Genomic DNA, 21035 nt, shown 5'->3' with positions numbered 1-21035 from the left:
CTGGTTCCTGCCCTGGCAGATGAGTAGGAGGAGTATAACGCACAGGGATTGTGACTTTACAAGTTCTGGGTACTTTCTGACTCCAAAACTGAGACATGGTTGAGTGTTCCTGGAATGCAGTGCACAGTAAAGCAAGCTTCACCTGAAGTAGCGTTTTTCATTTGTGTTATTAACATGCATTTAATCTTAGTGGCCTGTAATTACCAGAAGGCAGTGGACAGAAGCTTTTACTGGAGACAGAAAAAACAGGGGAAGCCTTAGAGCTAGTAAAAAGAGGTAGGAATAAGGATTGCTCCCTGGAACAACTGGCTTTGTTTCTAGCAGAGGGGAGCCAGCTGCTGCACAGCCTCAGAAGGAGCGATGGATGGAGCTTAAGACAAGCTATTCTCTGCTTAATGAGGCTTATTACCTGTTTAGGATGAGACTGGGGTGAAGGTTTTGGAAGCTCTAAAAAGGCCTTTTGCTGGCTGATTTGATACACATGATGAGAACTGGCCATGTTTAAAGAAGGAGGGGAAGACTCGGAGGCAGCAAAAATTTTGAGGGGCCTTCACTAACTGGCAGGTGTAGCCCTACAGATATTCCAGGCTCCAGCATCTGCTGTTCAGAGATGCAACAGACATTGTCAGCTTTGGAGCCCATTTGCCTTGATCAGGGTGAGGCCATCACATGGAGTGAACTCAGTTATCAGGCTTCAACGTTATCCTAAACCAGATATGATTCTTTTAGCCTGATCCCCACCACAGCTGGAATCAGCCACCTTTCCTCTTCTGTTATTTAAATGGAGCTTTCACCTATTCAGATCCAGGCCTTTTTCTCCCATCTTTACTGTCATGGCCATTCAGGTCCCCAGCAGGACCCGTTATTTCCCTTTTCTGTATCATAACTTACTTGGGATTAGCCTGTTACACAGCCATTTTATAATCACCTCTGGACTCTAAAAATAGCATTGAAAAAACAGTAGTTTGAGATGCACCTAGTCTTACCTGATCGTGTATCCACATCACATAGTGCACCAATACGAGCTTTATTCTTTATGCGTAGCAGCAGAAGGCATCGTGTTTTCCAGTGCCAGATGTCTTGTTTCTTAGGTTATATCCTGATAACAAATGAGCTGGATAGCAAATGACACACACTGCCGTAAACAGTCACCTGCCATTCAGCTGGGCCACGTGAGAGGCAGCGTGATTGCAACATGCTTCAGAAGGATTTCCAGTGGCCTTTTCTAGATTCTTGTTTGCTGCAGTATACCCGTTAGAGGTCCCTCCCTTGAGCTGTGAAGCCTCTGTTACCCAGATATCTGAGGACACATCCACTCCTTTAAAACAACAGCAAGGTTCTATTTTCTTAGTACTTACAACCTTAATAGCTGCCAGACCAGTGTTACTGTTGCCCGTGAAGCAGCTTGGGAGGAGTGACCAGTGCTGATGGAGGCAAAGTTACTAGTCTGGCCCCATTTTGTGCTGGTGCTTCTGGAAGCAGTGACAGCAGGAATGTGGGGACACCTAGCTGAAAGCTAATGGCTTTATTTTCAGCAGTGTTCGTTTTCATCTATCATCTCAAGTCCCTGAGCCAGCTGCACAAGGGAAGGTACAGGTTCAGGGGCAAGAGTCTGGCAGGATCCCAACAGTCCTGACTTTTAGTAGCTTAAGATACCATAGACTGAACCCTCAGATTTCAGCAGCAAAAGGAAAATGGGTAATAAGGATCTAGTTTGTTGAGGATGCCTCTGTGCTGCTTGGAAACTTGTGAGCAGCAAGGGAGTGGATGATGCGGGAGGAGATCTCTCAGACCAGATACCAGAAGAGAGGGTAGAACCCTTCTCTATTGCAAACTCCTTATGGGAGGAAGAGGATTATAGAAGATGAGCATCCAGTTTGGAATATCAGAGGCATGAAAGCTTTTCAAATTCGGTTAGTTAATACATGAGAGAGAGTTTCCAAAATTCGTCCAGAAGAGTACATGATGACAATGCTTCCTGTGCCCGCAGTTCCAAACAGGGAGTAGGAACAGAATGGAAAAACGAATTCTGTTTGGCTGAAAAAAATTGGAGGAGCTTGTGGGTCCATTTCTGTTTTCTTCAGCTTGACCGAGCTACTTGTAAACACAGCAGGTCTCAAACCTTCTAGCTTGAAGTATCTAACAAGGCTTGGCAGCACAGAAACAGCATTTTCAGCAGCTAAATAAAATATTTAGCCTCTTCCTGACAGATATACCAGAACATCCTGGATTAAAAGAAAAAATTACACAAAACCATTTCAACTAAGCCAGTAAGTTTTTCAGGAAGTAACATGATGCTTGGTGGGGAGGAGACCATACCCCAGACCACAGGATTCTGTAGGAATACCTCCAGGTGATTAACATTACTGCAGTTGGGCCTCACTTTTGTGCTAAACATGGAAGTCCAGTCTCTTCATGGATCTCAGGGCCGACTAAATTGTATATAGTTGTATAGAAGGTCAGACTGTCTGTTGCTTTGCAAGTCACCTTTGGATTGTCAAGAAAAGACAGGTATAATAGATACCTAATGTTATGGAAGCCCAGTAAGCTTCTTGTCATTTTTCGGTTTAATGGCTGGCTTGTTTTATTTGACCGTTGTGGCAAGGAGAAAAATCTGTTGTAATAAAGTAAGCATAGCTGTCTTTCGTTAAGAAAAATAGGTTTGATTTGAGTATACCACATATAGGTTGACTTGTTGTATAGAAAAGCCTTGGAGCTCACTGAATTCCTGTGAGCACTGCTTGTTCTCCTTGGTGAGGAGAACGTCAGTCCTGCAGCTTGAATTCCCACTATGCCTATCCTGAGGAAGAACCAGGGGAAATGTTGCAACCAAAGAAAATTTCAACAAGGGAAATTCTGTTTAGATGTTGGGAAAATATTTTTCGCTTTGAGAGTGACTGAACATTGGAGCACAGAGATTTTGGAACCTCCATCCCTAGAGGTACTACAATTCAGTTGAGTGTGACCCGGAGCAACCAGACTTAACTTTAGCTCTGAAGTTCACCTCCAGTGGTCCTAACTAACTCTCAGAAGGCCTATCCCTGCCATCTGCCCTGTGCAGTGAACACAGCATTACTACCGTAGTTAAAGCTTTTTTTTGCATGACAAACTGTATTTCTGTGCAAGGCTTTCTGATGAGGTAAGCTTTTACCACCCAAGGGTTTTTGCTTAATAGCCGTGCATAGTTCTACACATCTAATCACTATAACTCTGCTAGACAAGCACTGCATGTGTATGCACAGCATATCTATGGCCACTGAACATCTCTGCTCAATAAAGTCAAAGCATCAGCCCACTGAAAAGCTAAAAGCCACCACCACAGACCTGAGTTAAAATTCCTGCCAGATTGTATTAGAGGGAATGCAAATAAGTTAAAAAAAACCAAGTGATTTCTAGTTGTCCCTGAAGAGCTGAAGCTACATAAATTTTGTTACAACATGTATTTCTGCAGAAATCTGCGTTCTCAGACATCTCATGTACAGCTCACCAGTCCACCTCAGCTCCCTCTCTTGGTGTCTTGCTTAATAAGTAAGTCATTTAATATAGAAACCCAGTTTTCTACTGTTTCTCTTCTACCCCTGAATAGGAGAGTTTGCCTTAAACCCTGATAAACACATCTCATAAGGCCAGCCTGGCTTTGCCTGTGTTATAGTGGAGCTTTCGGAAGTGTTGATTTTAAAGGTTAATTGAGAAGGGTAAAGAATCAGGTGGAACAAGACTAAGAGAAAGCAGATATTGAGGAAGTTGAAAAATACAGCAGTGTACGTACACCAAGGGAAACTGTAAAAAGAAGGGAAAAATACCAAATGTGGCAGTGAAGGGGAGTGTTACAGAGGTTTTATAGACACAGATCTCCACTAGCTTGTTTGTGTCGGGCAGGTAGAAGCCCAGTCTGGCTGGAAGGGGGAGCCTGCACAGCCAGCCAGCTCCAGTGGTACCTGTGTCCCTGGGGGTGCTGGCTGATTGGGCAGGGTCCTGCAGCCCCGTCCTGCTCCTCTCCTTTCACCTTGGTCAGTCCAGGATGGCAGTACACTCCACCAGAGTATTTCTGCACAATGGCAGGCTGTATTTTTGGCTGGCCAGCAGGCTGCGTGTTTACTGTGATTGACTGCTCTGCCTTGTCTCATCCTGAAGGCACAGGCTTTTCCACGTGGCTTATCTATTGCAGTGGTGGAAATGCATATAGGACGCCGTAAAAAATGATAAAAGACAGTGAAGGGAAGCTCAGACTCAAAAAAATGGTATCAGGACTAAACTACGTGAGACATTGTTTTGAAAGCATAGCCTGAATATTGGCTGTGAGGCTGTAGACAGTACAGGCAAGGTCGCAATAAAATAGAAACATATCCTGTTAGAACCAGGATCAGGAACTCAAGGAACAAAGTGCATCAGTGAGATCCACAGGCAGTATTATTCTGGAAGAAGTTGCTAACTACAAAGAAGTGGATCAAAGACTTATGGGAATGATCAGCAAGATCAGTGAGATTGAGTCTGGGGAACTGCAGACCAGTCTGCCTGGGAGACTGGCTTGAACCTCTGGCACTCTGAGCCATCAAAGCCTAGAAATACCTGGAGGTATAATCCTGACCCCACTACAAACCATCGCAAGTTTCCCCTGGCTTTAGTAGAGGATTTTTGTTGAGTTAGTTCTGGTGAGCAGCCAACATAAAGCAAAGGTAAAGGCACTGTATGGATTGGAAAAGATGAGCTAGTTTCTGCTCCCACACGACTCCAGGAGAAGGAGACATGACTCAGATGAAGAATAAGTGATTAAAACTTGTAATTTACTGCCTCACTAGCAACACATTGATACATTACAGATTAAGGTGGTGGTACGAAGCTGTTCTGTGTAACCTTGAGAAGTTTTATTTTAACTTACAGTAAAAATGAAGGAGTTAATTTGTGAGTGGCACGGAGACAGTGGATAGGGAACAGCTGCTTATTGTGTAATATAAGAACTAGAGTTAGTCATTAAGAAGAAACTAATGAAAATAGATGTTTGGTTCAAAACCAAAAGTGCAGATACTTTGTCTTATGGGTAGTGAAACTGTTGAACTCCTTGCTGCAGGATTTTTTGCATGGTAAAATTTTAAATGGATTAAAAAAGTGACTGAAAAAGTCATAGAAAGAAAAGCCACTCATGGCCGGTTAGCCATGAACCCTGTCTTGAAAAGTCCCCTAACAACAAAATGGTGGGGGCTGAGACTGTGCTGGGAAAATGTATCTATTTTTTCCTCTTATTACCTTCTTCCAAGGTCCAGTGCTGGATGACTTTTTGGCCTGCTTTCATAGTGCTGTTTTGTGTTGTCAAATGCTTATCTATCTTTCATTAAGAAGTTGATTATTTTGGGGATGGGGTTGGAAAAAGCTTGTGTAGAGCAGTTACCACCAAGCCTGTTTGCTCTTTGGTAATTTCTTAGCCTGAGTTGCCTATGGACAACAGAAATTCCCTCATTAGCTGAATAATATATAAGCCTGCATTTATTCGCAACATGGCAAAAAAATTGAAAATGCTTTGCTAAAAAAACCAAAACAATAAATTGAAATTGTTTCAGAGAAGGGCATCAAGGTGACAGAGGTTTAGAAAGATGATCTGGAATGACCTATTTCCTAAGTAATGAGTAAACGCTGAGTAGGTAGATGAAAATAGATGACAAATATCTGTATAGTAGAAATATCCAGGTGATCAAGGAAGTTTTTTACTAGAGTATGTGGAAGCAGAAGAAGGAGAGAGGTGGGAAGAAATTAAGGATGAGTTCATGGAAGCTGTTTATTGGAAGAGCTACTGAGAACGGCTAAGCTTGGGGGGTGGCCCCTGATGCCAGGGTTTTTCTCTGCCGTGGAGAGGGAGGCAGGAGGGCAGACCTCCGGATTTCCCCTGCCCTTTAGCTGGTTTTATACTCCTCTGTCTCAGCACTGGTGCAGGGTATGGCCCTAATGGATCAAGAATTTTTGCCAGGTATCAGCTAATGCAATGAATACCCACTAGATGCCACTGTGCCATTTCTCAATCTGTGTTAAGACTGCACGCCCTTTGTAGACTGGAGCAGAATATGGTCCTCTCAGTGGCAGTGTGTGAGTTGGTTTGTGTGCATATAACCCAACAGAGACTTAGGACAACACTGTCATAGAAAACAACAGGGTAGGTTATTCGTTACTGAGGTAATGCTAACAAGATTAGTTGTTATACAACAGTGGCCATTACTTTATAAGAAGTTTGTAATATTTTCCTACAAGCTCTTCTTTGTGCTCAGCCTGAGTTGCCACATGCCCATATCTGTGAGCTTGGGGACAGTCAGTACAATCCTCACTTAGGGCTACCAAGTAGGGGCACAAATGCACATGAACTCTGTGATGCACGTAAGCATTATTAAAAAAACCCTTATAGATGGCACCTTCTTCTGTGTTGCAGCAAATTGTCATCTATTTAACATTGCTTCATTTTGCCTCCATTGTGACATGTTACCTCCTTGTGATGTTACCGGTGCTGCTGTATGCAACCTCTTTAATCACTATTAAATCAGAAGATTTTAGTGAGGTTTAGAAAGTTCTGGTGGGGATAAACCACACTATCCCCAAGCTAAGAGCTTCCCCTGGGCTAAATATTCCTTAGAGAAGATTTAGGGCATTAGCCCTTAGTTTGCTTTGGAATATACTTTCCTGTCCCTCTATAGCTGTAGTTTTGTGCTGACCTTTTCTCTCAACCTGACCCTAAGCCTAGTCCTAGAGTGTCCCTCGGACAGGGCACCCCAAACCTTCTCCCAGTTACGCCATGTCCAAGGGAAGATACTTTTTGCAGCCCTCTCTGTCTTCTTCCAGCCCTGCTCCAACTGTGGTCTCGCTCTCGCTCTCAGACCTAATCCTGACCCTAGCAATAAGCTAAGCCATAGACCAGAGACCTTGCTCATTCCAGGGACTAATTATTCCTCGGATAAGAGCTCTAGTAAAGCCAATGCTTTACTTCGGTGTTGGGTTGAGAGGAAGAGAAAGCCTGGAGCTGCAGGAGCAGGGCTGACGGCACTCTTCCAATGTGACTTCTGGCATCAGCCCTTAGTTTACTTGGAAAGACACTTTGCAGTCCCTAACAGCTGTAGCTTTGAGTTTATCTCTTGGCTCTGAACTGAACTGTAATCTTTGGCTGGACCTGAGACAAGGTACTCAAGCCTTTCCTCCAACTAAACAGTCCACATGGGAGAGATCTTTCTGCAGCTCTGAGCTTTCTTTGGCAGCCCCTTTCCAGCTCCACCCCAGCTGCAGCTCTGGGCTGTCTCTGTCTCTCAGCACCCAACACTAGGCTGAGCCGTTGGCCAAAGACCACTTAGGTATGGGGATGAAATCAGCACCTCTAATTCACTTTAGCTGGTGAAAACTTTGTAATAGGCTTGTGTGGGTGTACACGTTTGTTGAGCTCCAGAGAATTTGCAAAACTTAACAAACCTGCAAAAAAAACCCCAGAACCAAACAGTACAGGTTACTCATTATCAAGCTAATACTAAGAAGATGACAATATGTAAATGTCATACATTGGAAAACAGAAGAAAATGGCTTTTATCTTCTGAAGGGTCTTGTGACTTTCTGCTATGCACTCCGTTTTGCTCTTAGCCTTGTTTGCCACATGCACATCTTTGTGGGGGTATGGATAGTGAGGGCTACAGTGCAGGCACATGCCTGTATGGCAGCTCCATGTATGTTTGATACTGTGACAAAGACAAGATGTCAGATACAGATACAGAATTTCTCAGGAAAGATGCTAAAATGAAACAGCAGCCAGTTTAACTTGAGTCCTTCCTGTACAAAAATATTTAAATGTAGTCAGTTGGGTGTTATAACATTGCAATTTGCAGAAGACCAGCAGAAAGAGGGGCTGAGCATGAATAAGGTTGCAACAGAATGCAGAACCACCACCAAAGCTACAGGGGTCCCTTTTGTCTTGCAGCTGGCAGCCTGGTTGTGTGATAAGCCAGAAGCTGGTCATCCCAGGTGCATATGTGTGGTTTTTGTTACTCTGTTTTATTTAGTATTCCAATAACTTGATGTATGGTATATGACTAGAACCAGCTGGGGTCTTAACTCGGTGCTGCTCCTCTGCCTGCAGTTGTTGGTTTAACAGGTGGAATCCAGGCTTTCTCTGGAGTGATGCCCTTTATTTTTCAAATATTGGTTCAGTTGTCTTATGAGTTCTGCAGTTTTCCATTTGAGTGACAAATGAATGACAAGCAAGAAATCAAAGCACCTTATCTCTAGACACCAGCTGGTACTCTGTCTGGACTCAACTGATGGCATTTAGAAATATGTGAAATCTGTATTAAGCATCTGAAAAGGCATGTGTTTTTCTTGTGTTAATGTTTGGATCCTGCTGGATTCTAGTTCTTGCTGCGCCACATGTTTTCTGTGCCAGAATTTACAAGTCTGCAGACTAACTTATCTTCTTTTCCTCTCACTCAATCTGCTATCATCACTAATTAAAACATGTCATTCATGAGAAAGCTAATTATCACTACTGTACAGAAGACCAGGCTGAGGAAAGGGTATTGCAAGGAGAGCAGAGCTGTGGCATGTGTTTATTCTTTGGAAGCTAGAGGTCTGAAGGACTATCTCATTTTTACCTTTTTTTATTTTTCCTTTTTTTTTTTTAATCAGGGAGGATGACTTGGATCAAGTCCTCAGAGCGGTCCTGGGGGCTGTTTTCCTAACTAGCCTGCTTGTGTACTACCAGAAAATGCATTGCTTCCCAAAAGTTTTAAGAGGCTGAATATTTGGAAAGCCAGCTGTGCCTGTGCAGGGAGGCGTGTTCATTCAGATACTCACACATCTGGAAGGGGATGTGTCTGGGCAAATGGAGGGAGTGAAGGAATAGAAATGAATGGACTAGAGACCCCCCCCCATGCTCTATTTTAGAGATTCTCTGGGAGAGAAATTAGAGGATCATTTGGGACAAGATAATATTGGTTGTCTATGAATGCCTGTGGTCAGGTGGAGGCAGGGTCTCTCTTACCAGATATCTGTCTTGGACCTTAGAAAACTTTGCCCCCAAATCCTTTAAATTAAACTAACATATTACTTTGAATTTATTGTAACAAATCAAAATGTTCTGAAAAATATGTTGTAGTTTGGTGCATTTCAAAAATTCTTGGTTAGTTTGAGTCATGAACTGAATCAATGGCACGTGAACAGATATCTTTACTATAGGACATTATAGGGAAGTGGGGAGTGCATGGGGAGTATGATCTTTCCTTTTCTCACCCGCTGCTACCGCAGGATTGCCCAAGTTCAGTCTGAGCCTGCTGCTCCTTGCAGTGCTCTAGAAGAGCTGGCAGATGGTGCTGCTTGCCTTTGATATACAGCATATTTTATCATTGTACTGTTGGTACTGTCAAAACAGTTCATACAGGTGTTGTATGCTGGAGAATGGAGATCAAGGGAGGAGGAGAAGAGTAAAAAGGGGTGAACAGGAGCGAGTCAGAATCCTTACGTTTTTGATCGAAGATAACATAAGTAAGATTAGTTGGAGCTACTGCATTAACATGACAAGCTGTGTTGTTTGCTAACATTAAAATTGAAACTCATATATGCAAAATTAGACATACTGTGTCATATTTTTTAACTGAGTACTCATAAGTTGATGTAGCCATCAACTGTAGGGCAAGAAGGGTTCATTCTGCTAGTCTAGGCTGACCTGGGTGAAAACAAAGGTCTTCAGGCTTCCCCAGATTAATTCCTGTCTGAACTAGTCCATATCTTTTAGGCAAGCAGACAACTGCAGTTTAAAGATGAACAAAAATCAAGAGTTAGATCAGTATTAATTTATCCCAGCTGAGGAAATGATACATTACATTTTGTGCACTGAATTTTACGGTGCTTCTGTAGAAGAAAAAGCTCACATTGCTTCATACTGCATCATGTCATTGTAGGAAATAATGCTGCGCTGTTGTAGAAACAATATTATAAAGCTCAAAGCCAGCTGTTATATGGAGGGAAAGGTTATTTTATTTACAAAAAAAGACAGTTTGTCCCATCCTCATACCTGCATGATCTCAAGCACCAAGACACATGTGTCCAAGTAGCCTGCCCAGCATTCAGGCATCTAGAAGGTGACCTGGTGGATCAGGTGGACAAGGTGGTCTGGTCCATCTTCCTTGTGGTAAAAAAATGTACAAAGGACTCTGATTACTGAGCACTCATCATGTCTCCTGGGTTCTCCTTAGGTCGATGACAATTTGATAGTTTTGGATAAGCTTTTTTGCACCCATAGAAGCTGATGGTGCCTTTGATCTTTTGCCTCACCATCCCATTGCATCTCACTCATTAGAATTTACTCATGGTCCTTTGTCTCCTTATGAGGGGATTTTAAGTATCCAGCCCTGTTAGAATCACAGAATGATTGAGGTTAGAAGGGACCTCTGAAGATTGTCTAGTCCAATACCCCTGCTCCAAGCAGGGTTAACCAAAGCAGGTTGCTTAAGACCTTGTCAAGTTGGGGTTTAAATATTTCCAGGACTGGAGGCTCCACAACTACCGTTTTTGACCACCCCTTCAGTTAAAAAGTTTTTCCTTACATTTAAATGGAATTTCCTTTTCCTCATCTTCTCACCATCATCTTGTAACATCTTGAGTCTTTGTTTTAGTCTTGATGTAGGCTGTCCTTTGTTTTAGGCTCTCCTTTTTTTGCCAACCTGAGTGTGAAGCATGCAGAAGCTGTTGGTAGATATGCTATGATCTTGATGGCGTACTAATCTAGGTGCCATCAACACATGCCATTCTTACACCTCCACTTCTTCCATGCATTCTGGTGCATCCACATCCGGACATTTCTCTTCTTTCTCCACTGGGGCCCATCCTAAAATTTCTGTTACAAATCTTAACATCATCAATGTCATATAGGGACACTCTGTCTAAATCAGGCAAATGTTAGTGCAGAGTCACCAGGTGTAAGGGAAATGGACATAGCAGAGTAAGACATTTTCCTTCTCACCCAGCTTAGAGAAATAAACTTATTTGCAGAGAACAGGGCAATGTTTCAAATTAAAAAGCACGAGTTCTCCTGTCAGCTCAGTCTATGACAGGGAAATAAGATCTTGAATGTTAATTTAGGAGGCTCACAATGTGGTAATGAAAGGGAATGCAAGAACATGTCCTTGCAACATTACTAAAAGCTGGAACAAGTGGTTTCTTGAATGTTGAAAGACATTTGTTTAATGAACAAGGTCCTGTATGGATGCTAAGAGATTCAAAAGGAGGACTCATGAAACTGAGGAGTGTATTTGTCAGTGACTGCTTCAGAACATCTTCATTTTATTCAAACGGAATACTACCCATTTGGGAAGGTTCATGTACATGTGATTACCAAAATTGATCTGTATTCCCATTGTGAAATGTGAAGTTTTAGGAACACAGCATTCTTCATCGCTTATGAGCGTTACTTGGGTGAGATGTAAAGACAATATTTATGTACTTAGCTGATTTTTCCCAGTACTGACTGAAGCACAGTCTTGAAGGAAACTTAGAGGACGTTTCACTACTTGAGACCTGAGTGCCACAGTTGTTCACAAAATGCTGATTTTGTGTTTATTGGCATGTATTCACCTTTGGGCTTCATAGAGCTCTGCAGCTACTACACTGAGCTCTTAGGTGAGCAGCCACCAATATGCTGCCCTTCAACAGGGCAGAGGAGAAAAGGCTGACTATGATTTTATGTGCCACCAGATCTACTGTGCTCAGTTTGGGGTGGCTTAGATGCCAAGGCTTCAGTACATGAAGGAGAGGCTTGTTTTTCACAGCTCTTGCATAGCTAAAGCTTCTTCTGAAATCACACTGACAGGTCAGCAATACAGTAGACAAATTGGATGGATTTAAATGTCTGCCTTTTATCACCTAAGTTTCAAATTTATGTCCTTAGCCTCTGGAGATGCCTCATAAGAAGTAAATAGTATGATCATACTGGCTGGCCACACATAGCAGTGTGATTAGTGAAAGGCCAATATGCAAGTACGCATTACTGGGAGGCAAGATATAATTTGGGCAAGTATCACTGTTGTTAGAACCTGTGTTTGAACCTCTGACCCTGTGCAGCTCTGGTGTTACACCCTGGCTCTTTGCCCTCTCAGTAACCTGCCCAGAATATTTCTGTTAAACCCTTCAAAAAACCCAGGTGCTTTCCTTACACTGCTGCATATGAAAACAGTAACACCAACAGTGAATGCAAAATCCAGAGTCTAGATTTCACAAAGGGGAATAATTTATGGTTAGTTTTATGTTATATTTTTAGCCTTAAACATCTAAGGCAAATTTTCCTCTTTTTACCACCAAATTGATCAAGTTCAATGTAATTACAGAAGAACTGTTAAGGGGAGAATATGACTCTCTTGGCTTCATTGCTTTGGGCTGTTGATATACTGCAGTTATACCGCTACTGGTAAAGTAAGCAAAACCTGGATCCCTTTTTGGCCTTGGGGCCAATTGGCCTGGTCTGACCGTTACCACGCTATGGAGCTCTTTAGCTTTTGAAAAATGTTATGTGCATCTGGATTGATCTCTGGCTTGCATTAACTCCAAAACTGTACTTGAGCATTGTGTAGGAAAGTGCTAGTTGGCCTGGGACAAAATTGTACCATGGATTATTCTAATGATATAGCCACTCTAGAAAATGAAGTGTCCAGGCCTACACCTCTAGCTTAGTTTATTAGTACAAATGTAGTCTTATAGGTTTCAGTGCTTCTATTTTCCAAAGTAGGCATAGTCCCTACATGAATTCTAGAGCCAGGAGACAAGATGCAAAGCAAAATTTCCATGTGACTCTTTACCTTCCACAAAACCCAGTAACTTTTTTACTAAAAACACTTAATCCATATTTTTAAAGCCATTTGTTGAAGTGAGTTTCTTTCTGATTAGAAAAGCCCAGGGGGCAAATGCAGAAAAAGAAACATCTGGCATGGGAGTCATCTGCTTGACTTCCATGTCAAAGAGTTACATAGATGATGAAGGGATCTTAGGCTGCATTTGTAATTAAGAAAAAGAGATAACTACTAATTTCATACCAAAACAGGTATCTAGATAGGTCAGGTGAGTTGCAGATTTCTATCCAGGGACTGTACTAAGAACCTGGGTGAATGCAATATCTAACCTTCAGGTAGACGAAACCTGAGCAAGTGGATTCCTGCCCATTATGGCTAATACTAGCTCTTCCAGATACTTTGCCCACGTATGGCAAACCCCTCGGTTCTTTTGGAAACCTTCTCTTGCAGAAAACTCAAATAATTTTGGTGGCTGTGAAACATGCTTGTGGAAACATCTACCCCTGCTTCCTCAGGGGTGTTACAGGCACCACCAGAGCTGTATAAGACTGCCACTTTCCCCTTTGTTTTACATAAGCAGTGCAAAGAGAGACCTTAAACTTGCTTTAATCATCAGTGATTCACCTCCCCTAGTTTGTGTCAAAAAATAATTAACTTTGGTTTGCTAATCTGCATATCTCATTAATGCAGACTCTAAAGACAAGGAAATAAAGAGCTGTCATTCAAAACCACTTCATCCTGTTCATGCTGTGAGGAGCCGGGGAAGAGAGCTCTCCAGACGGGACATCTGGGCAAAGGGAGAGGGGCATGGGAGTCAGCATGGAGGCTTGGCTGCAACCACTGTCTCCATCCCCCTGCCCTAGTCTTATTTTCCGTTCCTTGTTCATACCTCCTAGGTCAGGTCAGTGCAAGTTTTGTGTGCTGGTACAGGCTCAGGCTGCACCTGGAATAAGCCACAGAAGCAGGAGAACGAGTTGTTTCTAGTGAGGTGGAGGATAAATCCTGACTCTTCACTCCTTCCCCCGAGGCCAAGCAGGAGGGCAGCACAAGAGAACTTCTTGTGGACAGAGAGGTCTCAAAATAACAAAGGCTATGAACTTGCTGCTCTGCTCTGTCAGAAAGGCAGTGATTCCCCAATGTGAGCTTTTCCCAGCAGAGAAAAATTTGTCTAGGATTTATGTCAGGTAAACATACAGAGGTCACATTCTTGTGGGTGAGTTTTAAGCTGATCTCTATTTGAAGAAGTGGTCTAAAAATGCATGTAGGTTGGGCTGCAGATGATGAGAAGAAATCCTTGAAGCTGAGGCTAAAATCCAGGATGGAGAAATTTAAATTGTTCCCTAGCAATACTTGGGGGAATATTTTTCTAAAAATATGATACAGACAATTTAATACTCCCCTGAAGAGTTACTGCAGGAGTTATGGAGACAAAATTCAATCATAAAAAAATGAACTAGAGGGATTTTAGCTCTACTTTAATTACAAATTTCAGTGAAACATCTGCTATGATGTTGCTACCAGCACCTCAGCCATGACACCATTCATTCTTTCAGGGCCGAAGAACATCCATTAATTTAAGAAAGGACTTCACATGATTTGGAGAGGAATATTACTATTTCCTAGAACAGATAGCCTTGGGCTTTCATAGTAACAGCAATAAACACCAAATAATGAAATAAATAATTATCAGCTGCTCCTGGCCCAAGATGAGCTTACCTTTTTATGAGTAATGGACTTCATTAGGACTGCAGGTTACCAACTGGATGCTGGCCTGAGGTGAGGCTGCCTGAGTGGGATGTGGAAAACTATGGGACGTTGGCATGAGAAATTGCTGTATGTGGCAGTTGGCAATGTGAAAGACTGCTGAAAGTTACAGCTCACACTGTGAGGCAAGGCTGGATTTCACAGGTCGTTATGGGGGACCGAGCTTCACAGATAAATGGAGGGGCATTTTGGGGAGTATTTGGGACCTCTTGGGGAGCAGAATTTTGCAAGTCCAGCAGTGCCTAGAGAAGCATGTCAACAACACTGTACATCCAAGGTGATCTAAGCAATAGTATTGAAATATCAAGTTTGGGTGCAGATGCAGCAAAACTGGGACAATGAGAAGAAAGCATTTAGGGATGATTTTGTTAAGAGAAGACTGAGGTGCAGAAAGGAAGGTACAAGGGTGGTGAAAAGGAGTGTCAAGAAATGGGGAAAGGAATAACAGATGGCACAAATCTTGTGAATGGAGCTGTCTGGGAGTACCCGATGGGCAGCCCTGTGCCTGATCACCACAGCTGGAGCAGGACAATAGCATGTAGGGAAACTAAGCATTGAGCTATGTGGTTTGGAATGAAAAAGAGAGGGTGTTGAACCCCTTCTATCAAAGCTGTTCTTCCTTGTACAGTAGGCTGGAACGTTTCATTGGTAAGTGGGCAGGGTAAGCAGGCAGCAAGTTAGTGCGGTCAGGGAAGCTCTGGTTCCAGTCCTGCAGAACAGGTAGTATCTACTGTGGATGGGAGCTCTGTAAATGATTCTTGTATGGAAACAGCATCACAGAATAATGCCTTTTGCCTATGTATGTGTGTGGGCACCTGCTTCCCTCCAGGCATAAATAAACATTTAATAACAGATGGTGATGTGTGCAGTCCTTTAAGTTACTGGGTGATGGCATGTGATGCTAAACTGTGATTTGTCTAACAGTAGAGCAGTTCAACAAAGCAATACGGTCTGTGAGAAGGTGTTGATTCTGGAAATTCCTAGATGTCCTGAGAAAAGAGAGAAATAATACATTTACCAAAATTTCCTGATCATAAGTCTGTTTCAGCACTTAAAGCTGAGGGAGAAACACAATATCAGGATTCTGTTAAAGAGTAGCTATGACACTCTGGGTGCATATATTAGGTAAAGAGTGCCAAGACATGGACCAAGGACTGGGAACTTGATTGTCCACACTGTTAACTTGCTAGAAAAGTCCTTGACATGGCTTTGGTCTCATTCAACGAGCACTCCCCCAAAGCGCTTTTGAGAAGAACTGAGGTGCGATCCCAGACCAGGGACTTTTTCCACTGGGCAGGTTGCACATTGCCACCCTTTCTTGGAGGCTGAGAGAACATTTATCTGGCCTGCTGCTGCCAGCTGGCCCTGATACTGCTTACAACATTAGTATAGATGTTACCTCTACAGGAGTTTGTTTGATTGAGTATAGATGCCTACAATATGCATTTAAATCACTGTCACTCTCAGCTCTGTGGTGAGAAACAGGTAGTTTTAAGATGTGATTCATGTCATCTTAATGTAGACATCTAAATAGATGAATCACAGCCTAAAACTTCTCCATGCCTCTCCATTGATGACGACAGCACAGGTGACTGATTCGGATGGAGGACCACCTGCATTAGTCTAGACAAATTCCTCCCTTGATGAGCAGAGACCCAGTGGCCATAGTGTTAAACCATAAGTAGGACCACCGAGGCCAAGGAGAAAGACAGGACCATGGTGTGAGTATAAGTGGAGCTGGAATCTTGTCCCTACTGCAGAGAGAGGCACTGACAGCCATGAAGACACTCCTGCTCACTTCAAAAGGTAAAGGTCCTACTTTTTAATACCTAGATTTGTTTCTATAATCTAGCTGTCCAGTCTTCTTACCATTGACATCATCTGTTAATGTTTCTTCCAGACCTAATACATGAATGCTGCTATTCGCAAATGTGGTGAGACTAGAACCAAATGGGGTGTTACTCCAAAGTTACTGGAGCTGAAAAACAGTGGTAGCCTTTTCCGGCTAAGTGGAAAACACAGTCAAATATCCCATTATGTATTGGACTTTGGAGACAATAAGCTACTTCCCAAGGCTGTGGGCAGCATGGTAAAGTCAATCACAAGCTAACGTGATCAGGCTGTGATGAGATCAGCAATAACGAGACTGGTTGTGGCTTAAACTGTGCCAGATGAAGACAGCAGGCAGCAAGGGGAGCAAACCTGAGAGCTTGGCAGAAGAACGTGGAGGATGAAAGCTGCAGGAAAGGTTCTGGTGGGTGCTGGGTTGTGTTCTTTGCAGTGTGTTCCAGGAAAACATTATTAAAACAGACTGGGAAGACTAGGACAGCCTTTTGTAGTGCTAACTCATTAGAGGAAAGGAGTAGGAATATCTTAATTTGGGAATGCACCATCCACAGCTAATCTTTCTGTAGTAGGTAATTGAAGACAAATTCTTTCATTTTTGGTCCTTTAATGGTCCTGTCAAGATGAATGTTGCCTTTTGAATAGCTTTGTACTAAATTGCTAATGCTAATTAGACAGTCACAAAATCTAATACAAATTAAGGTGTTGCACTAATAATAAACCTTTGAAGTTCACTGATAATGAAGGAGAGGGGCAGTAACCAGGGAGAATGCTGACAGTTCACAGATGCTTTCAAAATATGCCCTGTAGCCAAGTCTGGGAGGGGGATATAAAGGACTAAAGGACCAGGACTTTGACCCATCTGCCAAAGAAAGATGAAGATTTGGATCTGAAGGCCAAGGGCACAGACTTAAATGACAAGTTAAGAGATGAGGAATTAGCAGAAAGAGCAATGCAGGTTTTAGCAAGCACAGAAAAGGGGAAGGTTAATTAGCAATCTGTTTCAGAAAAGACCATCTTCAAGTGCTCTTTTAGCCATTTTTGGATCTGTCTTAAAATGAACCTCTGGAGCAAAGAAAGATGATAACCCTTAATTAACTCCAGGAAGTGTTGAATTGCGGTGTGCTCAGAACTGCAAAACAAAGCAGTGCAGGATAGGTTTTTTTTAAAGCTACCTGTTAAAAGCCCCAAATATTATGAAACCCGGATTCAAATATTGGTGCATTTCAGTGGTGCTGAAAAGTAAAGGAGAATCGAGTGAAGTTCATTCCTGTCAGGTGCTGAGGTCCTGATCAAAGAGGCAGCCTAGAAAATAATTGTGCAGACCTGAAACCCAAACCTGTGATTTCTTACATACTGCAAATGATATCAATACATAATATTATCTTTATGTCATGAGTGGTAGATGTAAGGTGGCATTCATCTCTGCTTAACTACGTGTCTAAAAGGTGGCCAAGTCAAAGCTAATTAACTGAAACATTCTTTGTAGTCAGTGGACACAACCAGGCTTTTCCAGGAGGCAGGTTCTCTCAGGCTAAGATAGCTGCATACATAGGTCAAATAAATTGCCTTCTGCAATTGCCTCTTGACTGTGAAGTGACCATGGCTGAGCAGCTGACACACAGGCAACAAACTTTCCAATGTCTAGAATTACATCTGTTAAATCCTACCGTTTTTACTCTTGCATGGTTTGTCACACTGGGATCCTCTGTAATTGATTTCCTTAATGGTAGGAGACGGGAATGGATTTGAGAGGAAGACAGTTGTCATTAGTGTATTTTTAGATGCAAGCTCAAATTTGAATATCCTTTCCTAGGAGTCCTTTGAGTTAAGCCAAGGCAATGGCAGGATTTCACAGAGATCACAAAGCATAACTTTTCCCCAGTACCCACTTCAGATTTGCAAAGCCAGGTAGAAAAACTGAAAAGCCACAGAAAAAACCTGATTCATTGGATTCAGCTTCATTCAAGTATTACAGGAAAAAGAAGTGCCATTATAATCTACATTTTCTTGGGAAGGGTGACAACTGCAAGCATTGCCTTCAGCTATTATCCCGAGGTTCACAAAGGCGGCATTTACCTTAATTTCATCATTCACAGGGAGAAACTACTGGCCTCAACACAACCGTGATAGGTGATTTTGAAATGACTAGCTTGCTACCTAGACAGCAATTGGATATCAATCTGCCTTTTGTATTTGATGAGTATGGCAGGTAAGAGTTGCTCAAATTTGCTTTTGAACCCAGCACATAGAGCGGTAAATCATGTAACATCTACACAGAGCAACTCCTTTGGCCATGAGAAGAGTCAAACTGGAGTCACGTGGGGAGATTTTGTCCTTTGAAGATAATTGTCCCTGATCACGTAAAGGAGCACAAATATAGCAAATGGAGTTACATACCGCGGCAGTGCTTCTTGTTCAAGTGCCGAGTACTCTTCCGTCCTTATTTGTGACAGTAAGGAATGTGATATGGAAACAATCCATGTTATTTTCGAGCAGTGAAGCCCCAGTTAATTAGCAATAGCAAGATAAAGCCACCAGTTGATCTTTTGAGAAAATGACCACATACTTGTTCGATTGGGTATCATTAGATTACAATTTGATTAGTAGATTATATTTTATCCTCTTTTGTTCATGCTGTTCATTAGAATGACAGACAACTGCTTAATGAGAGACTGTGGTTAATAATTAGCAGTAGCATCTCTGCTAAATTTAAAGCTTCATTTCTACTTCCTACTGTTTAATGAATTGGGCAATGAGCAATTTTTTAATTGGTGCAAGCTTGACGTTTATATGTAAGTCTTCTTTCAGCAGGTCCTTTGACAGTGCTTGCTTTGATTAGGAAGATAATGATAGGCCCTGCTGTGTGGAGGGGGTTGTAGTTTGCTGTTTTGTTTTTTTTTCCAGAGGCCGAGCAACAGGAGTGCCAGCACCTAGAGTTTGTATTTCTGCAGAAATTCATGGAAATCCAGGAAGGTATGACTATAGCAAACACCAGAGACAGTTCCCAAACCAAGAGGAAAATGGGTTTTGGAGCTGCAAAATACCCATGAACCAGTGCCCGTTGAGGAATATCAGTATAGGACTATGTGCGGACCATGTTCCTACTAGTAAATCGACAAATGCTATGGCATAGATTCAAGCACTGCAACCCAGTCACCTATGCAGTTAAACTGTTAGCATGTCTCCTGATCCAGTTTAACATTGGGAACATTGCAACGCCATTCCAGTTGTTTTTAGGGCCAGAGATTGGTCTCCAACTTTATTTAAGTTATTAATACAGCCACAGCCACAACGTCCCTCATCCTCCATTCAGTGTTGCAGATGGCAGCTATTTCTCACCACCTTTTCATCACAGTGGGCAGCAGGAGAGGGAGCTGCTCCATGCCACTTACAACACTCATTCTCATTCTGGACTTTTTGCTTGTTCTCAGGAATTCTGCTTTTAAAAACCTCCTCTTAGCCATATCTCTGAAGTCTGGTAGTCGTTGCATCCCTGCCTGCCAGTGCTCCAGCTGCATTTACTGCCTGTGTTCACAGGCAGAGCTATGAGGGTAGCTGCAGCAGTCCCCACTGTTTGCACCGCTCCTCTTGCAGCAGTTGGTATCCCCAGAGAAGGAAAAGCCAAACAGGATGCTTGTCCACCTCCAAAGGCCACGATTCACAGCCTGACGTGCTAGTGCAAACTGCCTCCACTTTCACGTCGTGCCGATTCACGAGCTGACACGCTGTGCTGCACTGCAGGAGGGCGGACATGCGTGCCATCGTGCTGCGCTGGCTCCGTGGGCAGCAGCCCCTCAGGAGCAGCAGGGCAATGACTCTTTCAGCCATCTTGGCTAAATCCACCTGCAAATAGGAGTCAGAGCCTCATGCTTAGCTCATGCCTTACTGCTGAGAGAGCTGTCAGTGCTCTCAGTGGGGCAAAACTCCTACGCAGTGGAAAAAACCCCGAAACATCCTTGGTAAATAATATCTCCCCGTGCACTTTAGCAGGGAAGAGTCTATTTTAACAGTAGTTAGGAATTTTAGGGTGAGCCCAACAGCAATGGGTTTGGGCTATTTCTGGCTGGCGTTTGAAGTTATGTTAACGCTACACCATCACTTCCAGTGTTCAGGCTGGCAGCTCATCCTAAGAATGGGTTCTCACCTCTAGCAGTACTTTGGAAGGTGGATCAGCTTTTTTTTTCGATATTGGGAAAATAATCACGTTAAATTGAATGGCTGAAAAACAAGTTCTGGGTCAAAGTTGTCCTTAGTAAAGTTGTGGGGCCAGTTTTTAACAAGTATTTAAGTGCCTAACAAGGCATATGGGTGCCATGAAGGTTGTGTAGGAGCTGTTGGGTACCAGAAATTAACTCCTGAAAATTTCAAGCGCTTAGATGCTTTTTGAAGTCCCAATGAACATCTAAATACCTTTGCATGTACACAATCCACACTTTTAAAATACGAAAACTGACTCTCATACTACAGGATAATTAAACCATATCCTGGATGTAAAGCCCATTGTCTAAGGTATGGCTGAAACCCATTTATTCAGAGACTGCAGCGATCCTCTTCTCACAGCAGCATGGAGGGGACATAGGTAATTAGCAAGGGCTTATTGCTGTTGAGCTGATGCAACAAGTTCTGGATATA

The sequence above is a fragment of the Harpia harpyja genome, chromosome 15 (genome assembly GCF_026419915.1).
Source record: "Harpia harpyja isolate bHarHar1 chromosome 15, bHarHar1 primary haplotype, whole genome shotgun sequence".
Classification (NCBI taxonomy): Eukaryota; Metazoa; Chordata; class Aves; order Accipitriformes; family Accipitridae; genus Harpia; species Harpia harpyja.
Note: the sequence above shows the minus strand (reverse complement) of the source record.